The sequence below is a fragment of the Phascolarctos cinereus genome, unplaced genomic scaffold (assembly GCF_003287225.1).
Source record: "Phascolarctos cinereus isolate Bilbo 61053 unplaced genomic scaffold, phaCin_HiC Scaffold_3;HRSCAF=262, whole genome shotgun sequence".
In the NCBI taxonomy this organism is placed as follows: Eukaryota; Metazoa; Chordata; class Mammalia; order Diprotodontia; family Phascolarctidae; genus Phascolarctos; species Phascolarctos cinereus.
The window spans coordinates 245,889,912-245,911,258 of record NW_027555736.1 but is presented as its reverse complement, the minus strand read 5'-3'; the positions used below and the strand labels follow the sequence as shown (position 1 = coordinate 245,911,258).

General features: G+C 36.5%; 1 protein-coding gene across 1 annotated transcript in view; it reads right to left on the bottom strand.

The window, feature by feature from the left end:
• FUT8 (fucosyltransferase 8) overlaps positions 1 to 21,347 on the bottom strand; it is a 443,858-nt gene that overhangs the window by 294,819 nt on the left and 127,692 nt on the right. The window contains exon 4 of the mRNA XM_021004648.2: positions 246 to 329. The gene's annotated coding sequence lies outside the window, so the exon portion shown is untranslated. The remainder of the gene's footprint in view (positions 1 to 245; positions 330 to 21,347) is intronic.

Sequence of the window (21,347 nt, the reverse complement as noted above, 5' to 3'; positions counted from 1 at the left end):
ATTGAATTGTTATATGACTAAAAAAGTTGCTGCATATCTGTAAAATCAAGGAAATATTACACAGCTTATGGAAATGTTTAAGAATCAAAAAGAAGATATTTGTGATGCAAAATTCTCTGAAGAAAAAACACTAAGTAGATAAATATTATTTTCATTATTACCGTTAAAGTTGCAAATGACATTCATTTTCTATTTCAGAAGGACTGGCAATTAAATTCTTTACTGTAATTTAAAAGCTGACTTACCTTCCTTTCCTTTGTAAGCAAGATGCTGCCACAACCACAAGATGTTTTCAGAAGACTGTGTTTCTGAGTCACTGAAATTATCAACTGTTCAAAAAAGGAACAAAGAAAGAAAGAAAGTTATCTGTAGAACCATATTTTCTTTGTTACAAATACACCTGTCAAAACTGAAACCATAGCGTTAAACAGATAACATAGAATCTTATGACCCCTTCCAAAGAGTTCTCAATATACTGTATGTAAATCACTAAAATAATTATTATTGTTATTCTTCATCATCACCATCATAACTGAAACCACAGACTGAAAGAAAATTGTATGGAATCTTGTAAGCCATATAAGATCTCCCCAGGCTTCCACTCTGAAAGGATATTTTCCTTATTGGAAAAGACTCTGCAAAGCTTTTCAAATTACAGAAATTATCTGGAGAAGGAAGAATCTATTCTCTTTCTCATACAACAAAAAAGTTTATCTAAAACAAAATCAAATGATGTGAGGCTTCATCAAGGCAGGCTCCACAATGAGGGTGTAATACATCCAGGTGGCTTTAAAGGACAGAAAGCATGTTCCAGGCTAGGATACATCCTCATCTGGAATTCAACTACCACACGACTCCAGCAATCAGCCAAGCTTAGCAAATTAAAATAACAGTAATTTTGACAGATTATCTTCTAAAAATATTCAAATATGGGTGTTCGTGTGAAGGCATGGAGCTCTGTATGCCAATCAAAATGCTTTGTTCAAAATACCAATATCTAGTTTGCTTACCTTTTCTAGGAATCCCCTAAATCACCAACTTTCCTTATTTTAAACTGTCAAATCACAGCTGACTAACAGCTTCTATATATTAAAATGTTAGACTGATTATTAAGGTTTATAAAAACTATAGCAATTAAGAGAACGGAACACATGGAATTCTAGGTTGGTAAAAATTAAGCACAATAGAACATGGGACAAAGTATATTTTAGCACATTTCAGGAGTTGATAAAAGTGACATTTATTATTTGTATAGTGGCCCTGTGTTAAAGGAAAGTCTTCTAAAGTTCAAAAACAACTATTAACAACTCTACCAATAAGGATTTTGTTGAGGGTTCCACTAGAAAGATGGCCATTTTTTAGTTTTGTTTATGAAAGCCTCTTATCGGATGATTATTTGTATCACATATATCACTTAATCAAGCTCAATAACTTTATGAAATTGGGTTCTATGTTCCTTAAAGCACACAAATAATTAGCTTTTGAATATATTATAAAGATAAAGTCTCTCAATATATTAGTTTGCTAATTGTTCATGCTCCAAGCTTTAGCCAGTCTTCCCAGAACCTGGATTCCATCAACCCCCAAGGAGACCATATACAGATTTCAGTAGGTCTGTGAACTTGAATGGGAAAATAGACATCTTTATTTCCACTTACTTGGTTTCCTTTGTATTCTTTTATGTATTTTCAAATAGTATTCTGAGAAGGGGTCTATAGGCTCCCCTAGACAGTCAAATAGCTCCATGACCCAGAAAAAAAAAAAGATCAAGAATCTCTATGCTACACAGATAACCAAGGCTTTAGCCAAGTTCTCAGAACCTTAGAATCAAGATTCTAAGGCAAGCTGTCTCTCATTTTCATTTGAAAAGAGAAATCTTGAATGCCAAAAACACTTCAAGAATCAAAGCAATGATTCCAAAAAATGGTAAAATTCTAATTACCATGATAGTCTGTAAGGGGGATAATTTTAGGCAGAAGGCTTTGTCCGAATCCTCCAAGGACTTACCAGGTAGTAGGATGGATTAAGAAGGATTATACACAAAGTACTTATAAGAACGTAATATTGATAGCTAGCACTTATATGTCACTTTAATGTTTACAAAGCATTTTACAAATATTAACTCATATGATCCTTGAGTAAGAGGTAGATGCTATTATTATTCCCATTTTACAGATGAGGAACCAGAAGTGCACAGAGATTAAGTTATTCACCCTAGGTTAGACAGCTAAGAAGTATCTGTGTCTGCATTTGAACTCAAGTCTTCCTAACTCCAGGTTCAGTCTATGCTAGGCATATAGTACTTAAAGAACTACAAAAAGTTCAAAGTCAGGAAAAAATTTAAATAACTGGGATGATCAGGGATTAGGGAAGGCTGTGTTTCATTTTGTTTTGTTTTTATATGGTGAGAACTGAAGTGGGCCTTTGAAGTATGGGTAGTGTTTTGAAACCCAGAGATCAGAATTCTCATGAACTTCCAAGGAACCATATGCACATCATGACTTCAATTTTGCCACCACTGAGATGAGTCCTAATCAAGCAAAATGAAGCAGTAACTATCATAAGGACAACCTTGTTATTTGGACATTAAGACGAAATGAAAAGCTCTACTGGAAATCACGACCGATCCCATCATTAAAGGATGTTTGCAGTAGCCTGTGAAGCTTATAATACAAAATCTAAATGAGCTAGTTTGTCCTGCTCCATGACTCTCATGGAGTACCAACTTCACAAAACAGATCCTTCCAGAGCATATCAATCAGCACAAACAAGTCCCTTTGAGACCTGTTACAGCTTGGGAGGAAAAAAAAGAAAAGAAAAGAAAAGAAACCCACACACGATTCTGCCTAGTAAAAAATTTGACTCAGTTTGGCTGATTTTAGGGAGTTCTTTTTTTAACCGACAAAAATACACAAACATTTCAGAAGGTGTTAGGTAAGTTCTCCAACAGTTTGCCTACAGCTTAGCATTTTGAAATTTTGCAAAGAAAAGGAATTTTCATCCAAACCAGGAAAAAAGAAATACAGGAAAGAAAAAAAAATAGTAAGAAACACATCCTAGCTTACTTCCATTTCCATAAGCATTTATTAGCATCTACTCCATGCAAAGCACTGAGCTTAAGGGCTGGGAGAGAGAACAAGAACAAGTAAGATTTAGTTACAGTCTTCATTTTATATTCCAACACCAAAGATGCATCACACATACATAAATAACAATTACACAGAACAGAACAAAAGTACACGAGGGGTACAAGGTGACTAGCAAGTTTCAAAGCACCAAAACAGCTCAGCAAAAACTGAGTACAAGTGGGACAAAAATCAGGGCAAGTGGGGCAGCTAGCTGGTGCAGTGGATTGAGCATTGGCCCTGAAGTCAGGAGGACCTGAGTTCAAATCCAGCCTCAGACACATAACATTTACTAGCTGTGTGACTCGAGGCAAATCACTTAACCTTGCTTCACAACAACAACAACAACAAATTCCAGGCCTTTTTAGGGGCAGCTAGGTGGCACAGTGGATAGAGCTGCAGCCTTGGAGTCAGGAAAACCCAAGTTCAAATCCAGCCTCAGACATTTGACACTTACTAGCTGTGTGAACCTGGGCAAGTCACTTAATCCCAATTGCCTCACCAAAAAGGGGAAAAAAAAAACAGAGCAAATAGCAATGGGGTATTTAAGCTGAGTAGAAACAATGGGAGGGACTTTGGCATAAATTAGTACAGAGCCTATTGCTGTTCAGTTGTTTCAGTCGTGTCCAACTCTTCGTGACCCCATTTGGGGTTTTCTTGGCAAAAATATGGAATGGTTTGCCATTTCCTTCTCCAGCTCATTCTACAGATGAGGAAACTGAGGCAAACAGGGTTAAATTATTTGTGTAGCATCACACAGCTATCACGTGTCTGAGGCCAAATCTGAACCCAGGTCTTCCTGACTCCAGGCCTGGCACTCTATCCACTGTGCCACCTAGTTGCCCTATTAGAATGACAGGAAGTACATTTCAGGAATAAGAAATCTGGTCTGAACAATGCAAGAAAAGTACAGAAAATATATAACATACAATGTCCGGGTTCTCTGGAGCACAGATTTTATGGAGGGGAATAACTTGAAAGCATATGGAGGCAGAGATACAAAGTACAGAGGAGTCAAGAAAAGATGAGTTCAAATCCAGCCTAAAACACTTATTCTGAGAAAATCACTTAACCTGGCTCTCCAACTCAGTTTCTCCACCTGTAAAATGGGTATAATAATGATACCTACTTCAAGAGGTGTTGTAAGGCTAAAATGAACTAATATATGCAAAATATATATTGGCAAACCTTAAAGTATCACATAAATATTAGCTATTACAATTATGATTAGATAAGGACAGAAAGAGAAGAACCAGATTATGAAATGTCTCGAATGCTCAACTAAGTAGTTTGATCTTTATTCTATGTAAAATAAAATCAGGAATAGCTAAGTACCTGAAATGCCCAGAAACAGTACAGTGCCTGACACATAGCAGGTACTTAGTAAATGCTGATTGACTGAGTGGTTGACTCATAGATATGATCAGATCTGGGCATAAAATATCTGATAGGATTTCTGAGAGGTAATATGTCACAAGGAACCTAACATCAATAGGGGAAAATAAAACAGAAGAATTCTCCACATATTGGGAACCCCATCATGATCCAATGACCTGAGACAGGCACACATATCCTTAGCTTCCCTGAACTTTCAGCTACCAAATCAACTAATGAATAAGAAGGTCATAAGGCTGAGATTGCATAGAATAGAACTGAAAATTATTTAGATGAAACTGAGAGGGGCTTCAAATAGGTGATAATAGCTAATGGGTAAAAATATAAGGTATCCCCTGCAATCATTAATAATTTCCTAACAACATAGGGATTGAATAGCAAGACACAAGTATCTTCATTAAAAACTAGAGGATCAGTATGGGCCACGAGCTGAGTAGGCTACATACAGAAGGGAACAGGAAGGTGGTATAACATTATTAGGTCTAGGGCATCAAACAAAATAACAACAACAAATCACTCCTTATTGGAAAATATTTAAAATAATACCAAATAAAATATGAGAAGTAATACTTTTATTTAAAATAACAGAATGTAGAATTTAGAAGCTGGAAGGGCCCTTATAAGATCATCTTATCTTCATCACTGGTCAAGACCCAATTAAATTTAAATTTAAAACAAAGAAATTTTTTTTTAGATATCTACAATTTCACAAAAGACATGGATAAATAATGAAAGGTCAAGATCACGAATGCCAAGGATTAAAGGGATCAAAAGTGGACAAAATTAAATTAGGATTACTTTACCTATTAAAAAGAAAGCTGTTGAACAACCTAATGACTGTCTTTGGATGGGAAAGATGTTGACCACATTTCTCTGACTTCATACTGAAAATGGGTTTAAGGCGAAAAACAAAACAGAAACATATAAAGAATTTGTTGGCCATAAAGGTGATTAAGCACACCGTTGCTAAGCCTTTCACATAATTTAAAAGATCTCCTAATTCTTTGAAAAAGATTGTCAGACTGGCATCTTGACCAGCTCTAACCTAGAAAATTACTTGATTCTGCTTTGGATTCCACAGGAGTTTCAATTAGCTGATTTTCACTTTTAAAAGCCATTGTCAGAATGTACTAAAGTAGAATACAATCTCAGTGAGTGGGTAGAGTGATCGTTACAAATTGAATCTCCAAACAGTTTGGAAATCATTCAAGAAGAAAGATACAATTATCAGTAATGAAAATGATACCAGAAAAGAAATTTTGCAGGGTTTTTTTTCCCTGACAAAAAAAAAAAAAAACATGCTACCAGAGAGCAGACAGACAATAATTCAACAACCACTCCACTATTGGAACAAATTTCTGGGGCTCATAAGTTGGAACAATGATGACAGCGGCACAAAAGTGGCTACAACCTCAAAGCACCTGTTAAATTTCTGGGTTATGGATTTTCAAGGTATTGAACAATGTGATCAGAACCAAAAAGAAAACTCTGGGGAAAACCATATTTGTTGCTGCTGCTGTTGTTTTTATTTTAGAAATGTCTCAGAGCCTTTTATGAATTTTAACAGATTGGTTCTCCCCAAGAGTTCTTTGTTTTCCTTTCTTCATTTTACTATTATTATCCCCAATTTATAGCCAAGAAAAAGGGGGGGGGGAAGCAGAACGATGAAGGACTTTTGCTCAAGGTGACAGAACCATCTCCCTACTCATCTGTTGTACTCTCCTCCTCCTGATTCACTTGTCATAAATCTATATTTTTCTGTCATTAGAGACTTGGGGAATTCCAATCCCAATCAGATCTAAATGTTGTTTCTGAAAATGTTGAGACAGATATCAAATGGAACTGTCAGACACTGGTTGCCTGTAACAGACCTACATTAGAGATTTCAATATTCATGTGAATTCAGAATAGCATGATACAACAAAGTTCTCAGAGATAAAGAGCATCATTGTACTTGGAAAATAAACTGAGTTTAAAATGTGCAGAATTACATCTTCTATGTATTTCACAGCAGAGAAACAATTACAGTGGTATTTTATCTGCACACAGTCCAAGCATGCTTCTTTTAAAAGTACTGAAACTATAATACCTCCATCATGAATTCTGAAAAAGGACCCAAGGACCCTGTTTCTGAGGAAGCAATTGCAAAGCTTTGGATACTCAAAAACAGCTGCTTAATCTTTCACAGTTACTAAAAGTGTATTAAGGTGCTGGCAAGAATATTGGACTACAGAGAACAAAGCTACTAGGGGGTACAGTAGCTAGAGTGCTGAAATTGGCCCCGCTGGCAGGGTGAGGGGGAGGGGTCGAGACAGGAAGGGAGGATGACGATGGGATATGAATACAAATCCAGACTCAGATGCTTCTTAACTATCTAACCCTGGATATGTCACTTGACCTCTGATGCCTTCGCTTCCCCCATCTATGAAATGGGAAGAATAATAGCACCTACCTCCCATGATTGGTGAGAGGATAAAATGAGCTAATATTTGCAACATATTTTGAAATTTTTAAAGCACCATATAAATGTTGGCTGTTGTTATAGACAGATTCTGTAAACTTTAGTTTTAAAAATCCACAAAGCTACATGTTGGAGTTGAATAACTAATTGTTTCCATCAATCTAGCTAATAACATGAAACTGAAAGTTGTTTTTTTGGTTTGTTTTTTGTTTTTCTAAGAAGCCTATATGAAACCTATATGTATGGGCAGAAGTTTAACTTAATAAATAGTAGGGCCACACAGCAGTTTACAGTCAACATATAAAAACACAAAAAAATATAGAGCCTCCACGTTCCTTGACTATTACCACCCCTGAGAGCTGTTAGGATTCTTTTATTAAATATGACTCCTAAATTTATGAAATTAATAAAATGACCCAAACTAACTGCAAATTTCATTCATCTTCGAAGTAACCTCTCTGTTAATTATAGGGACAGACACTGGACCTGTGATTTCAAAAGCAAAGGGAATTTACAAGTGAGGAAACTCTACCAGTGCAGGTCAGCATTTCCTCAGCAACTTATAGGCTAGAGTTGTCCAGAGCACTGAGAGGTCAGGAGACTTTTTCTGGAATCACATATCCAGTATGTTGGGTGCAACACTTGAACCCGTGTAACACTGCCTCTCTTTAAATATTAGGCAATTCTTCATTTCCTATGGCATCTGAGTGATACTGTGGCTACAGTGCAGAGTCTGGAAGACCTGAGTTCAAATTCAAACTCAAAACATTTACTAGCTGAAACCCTAGTAAACTCACTTAACTGGTCAGCCTCAGTTTCCTCAACTGTAAAATGGGGACAACAACAGCAGCTATTTTGCAGAGTTGTTGGGAGGAACAAATGAGATCATATTTGTAAAACATTTAGCACAGTACCGGGCACATAGTGGGAGCTCAATAAATGCTTCTTCCCTTCCCCTTTCCTTCTTCTCATCCACACCATCACCAACTGCATGCCATACTCCTATACTACCAGCACACCTCCCATATCACTAGGTCCTGTTTCACTTATGAAATTTTAAGACTAATTTCAGTCCATTATAATTAGAGAATTAAAATTAAAAATCCAATTACATATGAAAATGATAAATTTATCCATTTTCAATTAATGCCATTCCCTTTCCACAATGCAGTTAATCCAGTAACTAGTCACATAATGTGTCCCTGAAAACATTAAAAAGGAAAACATTTAAGACTATTACCAATGAACAATGCAGAACTGTTTTTCAATCATGAGGAGGAAGGAGAAGACAGGGCTCCACAGGGAAACTGATACATTTTCATGAGAAAAAGTAAACAGTCTGATATAATATTCCCCCTAATAAGATTAACTCCAAGTCATCTTCTTTTCCAGCCTCCTGATAATGACTGCCAGATTAAAAAATTATAGAGTAAGGGAATTTTAGAGCTAGAAGAATTCTTAAAAATCATTTAGTCCAACCTCTTCATGTTACAGATGAAGTAACTAAGGTAGAGAGTGGGTAAGGTGATTTACCTATGCTTATACTGATAACCACTGACATCCCCAGAACCAGAACTATAACAGGGGCATAAGAATACTACATATTTTATACAAGGGTTCACAATAAGTCATTTATAAAACAATAAATTTTATTCTATAAAATTTGGCCAAAAACATCAACTCATCATCTTCTCCCTGTCCCATCCCCTTCCACACAAGTCGCCCAGGCTCAAAAGCTCAAACTTCTTGAGTTGAATCTGCTTTGGCATTCTCTCACCCATCCATCCCTCACTTTTGACTCAAACACTGACACCACTCTAGGTCAGGCCCTTATCAGCTCTCACTTAGATTATCAGAAGCTTCTAATTGGTCTGATTTCTTGCTTCCTCCTTCCTCAGTAACAGAGTCAATATAATGCAATGTACAATTCTGATTTGAACTCCTCTGATGAAAAATCTTGAGAGGCTTCCCGCGGAATCCAAGATAAAGTACAAGAATTCTTGTCATTCGAAATGGCTTCAAGTTTGAAACATACTGTGTTCCAATGAAACTAAACTTATTAATGATGGATGGCCTACTGTCTCCATGCATTAGTGCAGACTTCCCCCTCCTGCTTATGGCCCACCCCTTTATCTGGAACATGTTCTTTTAAACTGTTGATATCTCCAACTTCATTATAAGCAGGCACAAGAAGTGATTTATAGGCTACAGAACACTGACATCCTATGTAGACCACTACCTATAGAGTTAGAAGACTTGAGTTGCCATTCTGCTTCTCTTACTGTTATTGAACTGAATTCACAAACTGTGGGACCTTATGGTCATAACATCTCTGAATCAAATGTCCTCATAAGTAAAATGGGAATCACAAGATGCTCACTCTCCAGAGAGAGGCCTGAGTCAGAATGTTTGAGGTTTTATGCCCAACAATCAGGCCCCAGCTCAAATACTGGGTAGTTCTGCAACCTGGAACAATTACTTAACCATCCTTAGTCTCAGTCACCTCATATGTAAAATAGAGGGGAATGATACTAGGACTGGTGAGGACTAAATGAGAAACTATGTAAATTTTTTTGTAAACCTTAAAGTGTTATGTAAATGTAAGGTATCATTATTATTATTATTATTATTACCACCACAGAAACTCCTAGCACAATAGCTCACCCACAGTAAAAGTGAAACTGAATTCTTAAGTCTTGGCTAAAAACTCGAGACAGGTTTGGTTAAGCTAAATTACAGTACCATAACATCTGAGAGATGGAAGGTTTGTTAAAGCTCATGCACAAAAGCAATCCCCATTATAACATCAGAAAAAGACAAGCGGTCATCCAGCCTCCTCCAGAAGGCAGCCCATTTATAAATCAACAGTTTTAATTGTTACAAAGTTTTTCCTGGCCTTAAAACTTAAGTTGCCTCCTGGCAACCACCTCATAGCTTCTTGGTTCTGCCGTCAGGAGCTAAAGAGAAAAACTCTTAATCTCTTCTCCACATAACAGTCATTCAAATACTTGCAGACAGATTCCTCTTCTCTAGACTAAAATATGTACATTTCCTTCAACCTATCTTGCATATGAAATGAGCTTAAGTTCCTTCACCCACCTGGCTGCCCTTCTCTGGATACTCTCCACGTTGTTTAGAGCCTAAAACTATTCATAATACTTCAAGTGAAGTCTGTGAGAGCCAAGTACAGTGGGATCATAGCCTCTCAACTGCTGGAAACTATGCTTCTCTACATATACTAAAAAATTACATTAGTTTCTTTGGTGGCCACTGTTTGCATTCCACTAAAACCCCCAGATAGGTTTCAGAACAATTGCTGTAGAAACTGGGCCTCCTCCATCTTGTGCTTCTGAAAGTGATTTCTGTACCAAATGTAAGACCAACGAATCTCATCTGATTAACTTCCATCATTTTCTTAGGTTCCACCCAATGATCGAGACTATTAATTGACCAACAACCAGTTACTAAGCACCTGCGATTGCAGACTACACCCTGGGCACACAAAGAATGAAACAAATGAGCCAAGATGGTGGACTACAGGCAGCAACTCGGCTGAACTCTGCCTTTATTCTCCTCCAAACAACTCTCCAATCAAATTCTGGAGGGGCAGAGCTAATAAAAGCACAGGGTGAAACATTTTTCCAGCACAAGACAACTAAGGAGGTCAGCAGGAGAGGTCTGTGAGTCCAGAGTGGGGGATGGCCTGGAGTACAAGCAGTGGACCTTGGAGGCTGCAAGAATGCTGCACGAGGGGAATCAGCAGCTCTAGGAGCTCTCAGCCCAGAGATGGTAAGGGGGTCCGACAACTGGTCAGAAAGGCATCAGAGGGGACCCTTTGATGGAACTGGGGGAAGAACCCTGTTGTATTGCCTATACCTACTTCTGGGTAGCCAATGTTTCATGACTAAGGAGAACACTAGTACTTGTGGTCCCAGGGGAGCAGGGGTCCTGGTCACAGTTCCAGGGCTAACAGGAGCACTAGCATTTGTCACTGCAAGGAAGCAAGATCCCTTCCAGAGTAAAGACAAGAGAAAAGGGCAGGAAAACAGTGACCACACCTCTGCCTAGATCAGGCCTACCTTGAAAGCACTGAAAACTTACAGACCCCCAGAACTAGCTCTGAAAACAGCAGCACAAGAAGCCTGAAACAAGCCAGTGGTCCCTCCACTCTGGGAGCAGAGCCAAACTTTAAGTCAACTTTTAACATAAAGTTCAAAGCCAAGAAATAAGCTGGGAAAAAAATAAGGAAACAAAAAAAAAACAGTATCATAAAAAATACTATAGTAACAAGATCAAGGAGAAAAACTCAAAAGAAGACATCCATGTCAAAACAACTACAAGCAAAGCCTCACATGAAAAAAAAATGAATTGGACATAAGCCCAACAACAATTTCTAGAAGAACTAAATTTGATTTTTTTTTTGGTGAGGCAATCAGGGTTAAGTGACTTGCCCAAGGTCACACAGCTAGTGTCAAGTGTCTGAGGCTGGATTTGAACTCAAGTCCTCCTGACTCTGAGGCCAGAACTCTTTTTACTGTGCTACCTAGCTGCCCCTTAAATTTGATTTTCATAATCAAATAGGGAGGTAGAGGAAAAATTGGGAAAAAAGAGAGTGATACGAGAAAATTATGAAAAGAGAGTCAATACCTTTGTTGAAATAATTTTTAAAGCCCCCCCCCAAAAAAATAACAAAGAAAATAACACCTTAAAAACCAGAATTGGCCAGATGGTAAAAGAGGCACAAAAATACACTGAAGAAGAACTCTTTAAAAAGCAGAACAGACCAAATAAAAAAAGAGGTACAGAAATTCACTGAAGAAAAGAAGTCCTTAAAAACCAGAATTGGTCAAATGGAAAGAGAGGTTCAAAAGCTCACTGAAAACAAATTTACTCCGTAAAAGTTAGAACTGGGTAACTGGAAGCTAATGACTCCATGAAATATAAAGAGACAATAAAACAAAGTCAGAGAAGAAAATGTAAAACATCTGATTGGAAAAACAACTAACCTGGAAAACAGATCAAGGAGAAATAATATAAGAATTATTAGACTTAGGTAGCTGCTAAGTGGCACACTGGATAGAGCACCGGCCCTGAAGTCAGGAGGACCTGAGTTCAAATCCAGCCTCAGACACAAACACTTACTAGCTGTGTGACCCTGGGCAAGTCACTTAACCCCATTGCCTAGAAGAAGAAAAAATCAGACTTAACTAAAAGCCATGATCAAAAAAAGAGCCTAGATATCATCTTTCAAGAAATTATCTAGAAAAACTGCCCTGATATCCTACAACTACAAGGTAAAACAAAAATTAAAATAATCCACCAATCACCTCCTAAAAGAGATCCCCAAGTGAAATCTTTCAGGAATATTAAAGCCAAACTCGAGAGCTCCTAGGAGTCAAGGAGAAAGCATTACAAGCTGCCAGAACAATTCAAATGCCGTGGAGCCACAGGATCACACAACATTTAGCAGCTTAGATTTTAAAGTATTAGAATATGATCATCTGGAGGGGAAAGGATAGGATTACAACCATTACTTACCCAGAGTGATGAATAAATAAATCTTACACTCAGGCTCTTAGCTAAGAGTTTGCTTAAAGAAAAAATAAACACAGTTCTGAGAGTTTTAGTGGACTACACACTCAATACCAGGCAGCAACATAATGTGACACCCCAAAAAGCTGTAGTGTTCTTGGGCTGTATTAACAGAGACAGCTTCCGGGAAACAAGGAAGTAGTCTGCCCTTGTCAGACCACATCTTAAGTACTGTGTTCTACTGTAGGTAAACAGTTTTAAAAAGACCACAGATAAACCAGAGGTAACTGAAGTAAGGCAAACCAAGCCAGTCAAAGGCCTCAACTCTATGCCATAAGTGGGGATCTTCAGCCCTGAGAAAAGACTAGAATGGGATGGTTGTGTTAAAGTATATGGAATGCGAATTAGATTTGTTCCGTTTGGCCCCAGGGGGTAGAGGTTGCAAAGAGGCATATTTATCTTTATGTTAAGAAAAACTACCACTAAGAGCCATCAAAAAATGGAAGGCTTTTGGAAATAGTGGGTTCTTTCTTATTGGAGGTCTTCAGAAGCTAGATGATCATTTGTCCGGTATGGTTCAGTATGATTCCTTTTGAATACAAATTGCACTAGCTAGATAATGAGATGTTATCCAATTTTAAAATTCTATGATTTGGTAATGTCATAATAGCTTAGCATAAGAAAGGACCTCTGACTTCACACCCATCGAAAAAAACCTTTCTTAGAAGATCATCCACAGCTGAGCTTCTAGTCTCCAGAGCAGTTATGGGAATCCAAGTACGTTATCATGTGGTCAGTTCCTCGGCTGGACATTGTTAGAACTACCATCTAATTGCTCAACTACAATGTGTTCCTCTATCACTTTTTGCCATCAGTCCCAAGACAGTATGTTTAAATTTTGCCTTTCAAGAGGAAATTTCAGAAATGACTTCCTTTACCCAGTCTTAATCAATGGACCTGCAGAAGAACTACAGAATTTTACAGTTAGAAGGGACTTCTACAGTACCCAGTCCATCCCAAAACTCACAAAGAATTTCTCTACAACATAGGTGACAAGCAAGCAACAAGCACAGCCCGCATGCTTCCACAGGAACAAGTGAATCCAGGTTTCCCCAAGAGAGGAACCAAGTAGTCCACTCCACTTCCAGATCACTCTGCCAGCTAAGGATACTTTCCTTAGATCAAGACTACATTTCCAACTTCTACTTGTTATTCCTACTTCTGTCATCTGGGACCACCTAGAACCAAACTTAATTTTCTTTCTTAGGTAGTCCTTCAAACATATGAAGACAGTTCCCATGTCCACCATAAGGCTCATCTGTAGACTAAACATTCCCAGGATCTTCAGTGGATTTTCATATTGAAAGTATCTGAGGCTCCTCATAAGAAACCTGCTCATTCTGCGATTTCCCTCTGCAATGTAGGGACACAGTATAACACATGCAGAAGCAAATACGAGAAGAACATAGGAGCTATATCTCTACAACTGGTTATATATTAATATACATTTAAACACTAGGTGGCACAATGAACAGAATACTGGACTCAGAGTCAGGAAAATCTGAGTTCAAATTTAGCTTAAGACGCTTCCTAGCTGGCTGACCCTGGGCAAGTCACTGCACCTCTTTCTGCCTCAGTTACCTTCTTATTTGTAAAAGGAGGAAAACAATAGCACCTACTGTTGTAACAATAACATGAGATAATATTTGTAAAGATCTTTTCAAACCGTAGAGCACAATAGAAATACTAAGTATTACTATGATGATTGTTACTTTATAACAATCTTAAAAGTAAATTGAAAACAATCGTAAATTTCATACAGCATTTAATTTTTAATCCTTTCACTTTGTAAACATAAAGAATTTATAGACTCACAACAGTTCTTCCATTGAGAGATGCTAAGTTAGAAAATTAAGGTCTGTACTGTGTTTTGAAAGACAACATTATATTATTAATAATTATTACTAATGTCCTATTTCCCCAGTTCTCCACTCAGTGCTGATCTGAGGTTCCTTTTAAAAAATTACGGTTGACTATTATTTTTTCAATAATGACAGTTTTAGTTAGAGTCTCAGGAAAGATGAGACAATGAGAAGCTTATGTTTATTCTTTGGGAGAAAATAGTAGAATACTTAAAAGAAATGGAAAAATATCCACCTGGAAGAATCTTGCGGATTTTTTGTTTTAAAGGAGGGAGACTGAATAAAAGTGTAAACAACAAAGAGTTACTAGAAAGTATCTTTTTAAAATAATAACTTGGTTAGCACAAAAAGGTCACACTCAGGTTTTCTTCAGTTGCTTCATAACAGAAAACATAACATTTAATAAAACACTCTGACTTGCACATTTCTTAGGTTCTGTGTTCTGTGGATGGAAAAAAAAAAGGTCTATGAATTGGACTAATGGCATGACTTTGTCCTCTGTGGCCTTTCAGATACTGTGTCTCATAAGAGAGTCATGTGATTCATACATGTCATCTGTGAAGGATATAAGAGGGACTGAAAATATTACGGATTATTCTGTGACTTCAGGCTGCTTTACTTAATCATCCTCTCATTACTCACCAGCAGAAGGGTAACATTATCGCTGAACTATCTTGTGGGGATATTGGATAGATTACCTAATTCAGATGGTCAGCTAGGTGGAGGAGGACCTGGGTACAAACCCAATATCAGTCAATTAACAACCTATGTGATTCTAAGCAAGTCACTTAACCCTGATTACCTCAGTTCCTCATCTATAAAATGAGCTACAGAAGGAAACAGGAAACTACTCAAGTATTTTTGCCCAAAAAACCCCAAATGGGATCACAAAGAGCTGGACATGACTAAAACAACTCAACAACAAGAAAAAAAACCAAATTCAGAATTATAAAATGAGTTGAAAACACTAAACACTGCTTAAATATTATTCTTTTTGTCAGAGCCATCATTAATACAAAGCAGTTCATTCCTTAACCTGTGCTTATTCTTGATTATTATAACTTCATCTCTTGAGGCTGAGCTATAGTAATTACGTTTTATTAACAGGTTAAATAATCAGTTCTTCAGTTCCACTCCAATTCTTCTTCAAACTCCTAATCACTTTGGAAGATTTATGGAACTATACCCAAACAATACTATTAAAGCATAAGTCCCAAATAATTTATGCATTTCCATTTACTGCCTCAGGAGGAATACTTGTAAATCTTTTGGTAGGTGGCAGCAGTGACCAGCTTGGAAATAGCTATTGAGTGGTATTTTTACAAGGCCTTGATTTATCCTCAAAATCATTTAAAAGAATAAAAGATCGATCTGTACAAAATTATTCATACTTACTCAATTTATAATAGCAAGAAAATTGGGAATAACTTATATGTCTGATGACTTGAGAATAATTGAATACATGATGGTATACTGATACAAGAGAATATTATGGTGCTATTTTCTTTAATAAGATTTATAATTTCATTGGTATAGGGAAATCCTAATGAGGAAAACTCCCTCTACCACTGTAGAACAATTCAATTCAATAAACATTTATTATACGCCTACCATATGCCAGGCACTGTAATAAGTGCTGGAGATACAAAAAGAGACAAAAGACAGTTCCTGCTCTCAAAGAGCTTACAATCTAAGGAGAGAGACAACATGCAAACAAATATATGCAAGATAAATAAAAAATAATTAAAAGAGGGAAAAGCACTAGAATTAAGAGGTGTTAGGGAGGGTTTCCTTTAGAAAGTGGGATTTTGACTGGGACTTAAGAGAAGTCAAGGAGGTCAGTAGTTGGAGGGGAGCATAGGAGAGAGAATGTTCCAGGCATGGAGGACAGCCACTGAAGAGTGAGTCAAGAGGGGAGTAATGCGGAAGAAGACTGGAAAGGAAGGAGGGCACTAGGTTTCGAAGGGCATCAAGTGCCAGAGAATTTTGTATTTGCTCCTAGAAACAATAGGAAGTCACTAGAAGTTCCTGAATTGGGGGAAGGGAGAACAGGGGGGACACATGCAGAAGTGATATAATCACACCCCAGTTTTAGGAAAATCACTTTAATGGCTGAATGGAAGATAGACTTGAGAGAATGGCAAACCCACCAGCAGGCTATAGCAATAATCAAGAAGTGAGGTGATGGCAGCATCAGAAAAAAGAAGGGAATGAAATCAAGACGTGTGACAGAGGTGAAATCGATAGGCCTTAGCAATAGTTGAACAGGGGGTAAGAGATAGTGAGGAATCCAGATCAGCAGTTGCTCAGCAACTTACACCCTGAAAGGGCTCCTCCCTGAAGATACCATACACCCCTGCCCAGAGACACAAAGCCAACATGTGCAAGGGTTGGACACAAGCCCAGATCCTCCGGATTTTGAAACCAGCTTTCTGTCAACTACATCATGCTGTTTCCTTCTCTTTTATGGGATAATTCTATAAATATGAATCACACAAGGAAATTTCCAGTAACGGGGAATCTGACAGTATCATTAGAATTGTTTAAGTAAGCCCTTTCAATTTTTTCCAATTACATCTTAAAATAAAAATTTGAGGATAGTTTCTGTATTTATATTACTTTTTTATTCATAAATCATTCACCTATCCATAAGTCTGATAAGCAACATGCTCCATGTCTTCAAATTTGCTTGTAGTATCTCTCTTTATACCTAGGTCATGTATCCATTTTGATCTTATCTTGGTAAATGGTGTAATATAATGATCTATGCTCGATTTCTGCCATACTGCTTTCGAGCTTTCCCAACAATTTTTACCAAATAATGAATTCTTATCCCAAAATCTTAACTCTCAGTTTTAAATAGTTACTACCTAGAATGAAACAAAATTATTTTCAAAAATTTTAAGGAATTATCAAACTCCTATTATGAGACAAATACAGCCCAAATACATAAACATGGGAAAATTAAAGCAAAGAAAGACAAGCACAGACCAATATCATCTGTAAACAGTATGTCTCAAAAGTCTCAGTGCAGTTTAAACTATTAACAGAAGTATATATTCAAATATTTTAAATAAAATCCTGACTAAGATTATAAAGATTTATTTTTAAAACTATTTACTATGATCAAGTGGAATTTATACCAGTGACATGTGGGATGATGACTCAACATTAAAAAAACAATATAATTAGTCATCTTGAAAAAACCCCACATGACCATATCAAGAAATGCAGATAGAGTCTTTGACCAAGTATAACACTCCTTGATGCTTTAAAAAATTATAAAGCACAGACATTGAGGAATCTTTTTTTAATGAGAAAAAGCATATTTTTTTAAAAAAAGCTTAATTGTTGGCAGAGTTGTGAACTGATTCAACCATTCTCGATAGCAATTTGGAACTGTGTCCCAAAAGGCTATAAAAATGTGCATACCCTTTGACCCAGCAGTAGTACTTCTGGGCTGTATCCCAAAGAGATCACAAAAATGGGAAAAAGACCTACATCTACAAAAATATTTATAGTACCTCTTTTTGTGGTTGCAAAGAATTGGAAATTGAGGGGATGCCGATAAATTAGGGAATGGCTGGAACAAGTTGTGGTATGTGAATGTCATGAAATACTACTGTGCTATAAGAAATGATGAGCAGGCAGATTTCAGTAAAACCTGGAAAAGACCTGTAATGGTCTGACGCTTAATGAAGTGAGCAGAACCAGGAGAACATTGGACACAGCAATAGCGACACTGTGCAAGAGCTAACTTTATTAGACTTAGCTCTTCTCAGGAATGCAAGGATCTAAGACATCTATAAAAGTCTCATGATGGAAAATGCTATCCACACCCAGAGAAAGAACTACGGAATTTAAATGCAGATCAAAGCACACTATTTGCACTTTTTTTTTCTGTTTCATTTTGTTTTGTTTCCTCTTTCTTGTGGTTGGTCCTATTGGTTCTAACTCTTCATGACTAACGTGAAAATATTTAATAGGAATGTATATCACATTGCTCACCATCTTGGGAAGGGAGGGGAGAAAGGAGGTGGAGAAAATTTAAAACTCAAAAGCTTATGGAAGTAAGTATGGAAAACTAAAAATAAATTAATAAATAAGGCAAAAAAAACCCCTGACATCTATAATAGGAAAATATTAGACCAGGGATTCTTAACCTGAGGTCCACAAACATGTTTTTTATATTTCTTATAATTTTCTTTCCTTTTTTTTCTTTATTTTACGAATTTAAAAAATTATTCTGAGGTATTCATGGGCAACACCAGACTGCCAAAGAGGTGCATGAGACAAAAAAAAAAACCCAAAACATTAAAACCTCTGCATTAGAAGCTTTCTCAATCAATAAAGGAGTAAATCAAAGATGTCACTCTCATTTGACATAGTTCTAGAAATAACAGCAATACCAAGACAAGAGAAATTGAAGGCAAAACTATCCCTAGTTGCTGACATGTGAGTTTACTCAGGGCATCACAGTGATAAAATTTATATAATTATAACAATAATATAGAACTTTAAGGTTAACAAAGTGATTTATATATTTCATCTAATCTTTACAACAACCAAGCATTTTTATATAATAACAAAAACCTGGAAGCAATAACAGAAAAGGAAGTTCCATTCAAATTACCTTTATATATGTATGTGTGTGTGTGTGTGTGTGTGTATACACATATGTATGTATGTATACACACACAACACACACATATCTAAGAATTAATCTACCACTGCACACTCTAGGTTTGTACAGACATAAATATAAAGTGCTCCTTAAAGAAATAAAAATCAGCTTAAATAATCTGAAGAATATTCATTGCTCATGGATGGACCAGTCCAATAATAAAAATGACAAAATACTGAAGTTAACCAGCAGAGTCAATGTAAGACAATCAAAATATCAAAGGGATACTTCGCAAAGCTAGACAAAATAATAATAAAATCCATTTGGAAGAATACAAGATCTAGAATATTAAGAGAAAATTTAAAAAGTAGTGAATGAAAGGGGACTATAATTTCCAGACTCCAAATGCTAATATAAAGGAGTAATTATCAAATCTATCTGTTACTAATTTGAAGATAAAGAAAGAATAGTTCAATGGGACAGATCAGACAAGGAAGAGTCAGAAATAAGTGAACTCACAGAACTAAATGGAGATTTAACAATGAAATCCTAAACAATAAGTGGGTCAAAGAAAAATCACAGAAATAATAATTATGTGAAAGAAAATTATAATGATGAAACAGAAATAACTGAACTCAATAGCCTACTCAAAAAATAAGTTATCCAGGAAAAAATTTGACAATTACAGAGAAAACTGCAAAGTAGTCTGGAAAAAATTTGGTTTTTAATATCATACACCATAAATTCAAAATCAACATATGATATGATTATTAAAGACTAAAATTACTAGAATACATAGTTTTGGCTGAGGGATGAGCTCTTCAACCAAAAGTGGATAGGACAATTACATAAAATGGATAATTTTGATTATGTGAAATTTAAAAGATTCTGCTTGAACAAAATTCATGCAAACTGGAAGGGAAGAAGTCAACTAGGAAACAATCTTCATATCAAATATCTTTAGTAAAAATCTATTATCTAAGACATATTGGAAACTAACAGAAACCTGTACGATTAGAAGCCATTCCTTCAATACTTTAGTGGTCAAAGATAATCAATAATCCTAAGAATAAAAAGTTTCTCAAAAGGAATAAAGAATTCTCAAAAGAAAAATTACAAACTCCTAAAATAAAAAACACTATGTAAAAGATTGTTTCAAATAACTAATAAGAAGGATACAAATCAAAATAACCTTGACATTTCATCTCACATAAAGCAAACCGGCAAGGACAACAACACTGAAAAGAGTTTTAGAGGGGTTGTGATGGGTATATAATCATTCTGTAAAACAATTTAGAATCATGGGAACAGAGTGACAAAAATATATGTACCCTTTGACTCACAGATCCCACTGATAGGCATACAGTGCTAGCAGACTGATGGCAAAATGAAAGGCCCCATTACGCACCAAAATATTTATACCAGCACTTTTTGTGGTAGCAAAGACCTAAAAACAAAATAGATGATCATCAGTTGGGAAAGGGCTAATCAAATTTTGGTAGGGGAATGCAAAAGAATACTTGTGATATAAGAAATCATGAATATGAATAATGAATACAGGAATAAAACACACAAAACGATGCAAAGTAAGTAAGCAAAACAATATACACAATGATTTTGTTGTTATTATTTATCATTGCAATCATATCTAACTCTTCATGACCCCATTTGGGGTTTTTTTGGCAAAAATACTAGAGGGCTTTGCCATTTCCTTCTCCAATCCACTTTACACATGAGGAAACTGAAGAAAAACAGGGTTAAGTGACTTGCCCAAGGTCACACAGCTAGTAACTGTCTGAGGCCAGATTTAAACTCAGGAAAAAGAGTTGTCCTGACTCCACTATGCCAACTAGTTGTCCACTGAGTAGTGTGTGGGACAAGTGAAAGTTTCCTATATTAAATGGAAGCTATGCCCCAAAAATTTAGTTAAGGCTTTAGCATTAGCTGGGCCTGAGTTTCGTTTTCCTATAAATCATATAATAGGATCATACACCAGCTGCCCACCCACTCCCTTGTTTTATAACCATCACCCCAGCCTTATTTTTACCAAATAAGACAATCTTCTAGCTTCCAAGCCTGGTTCGGGTAAAATGTATCTCTGGGGTTCTAAATATAGACTGTAAGGTCTCTTGCCTCAAGCAATGAAGATAAAGAGATTAAGGTAAACAAGTGGGGAGGGGGGGTTTCTTGGAGTGGTTTGTCTAAGGGTATATGACTGGTTGCTTGCTGTTGTATCTTGCCTCATCACTCCAGTCTGCCCGGGGTAAGTGATGCCCAATTCTCCCGCA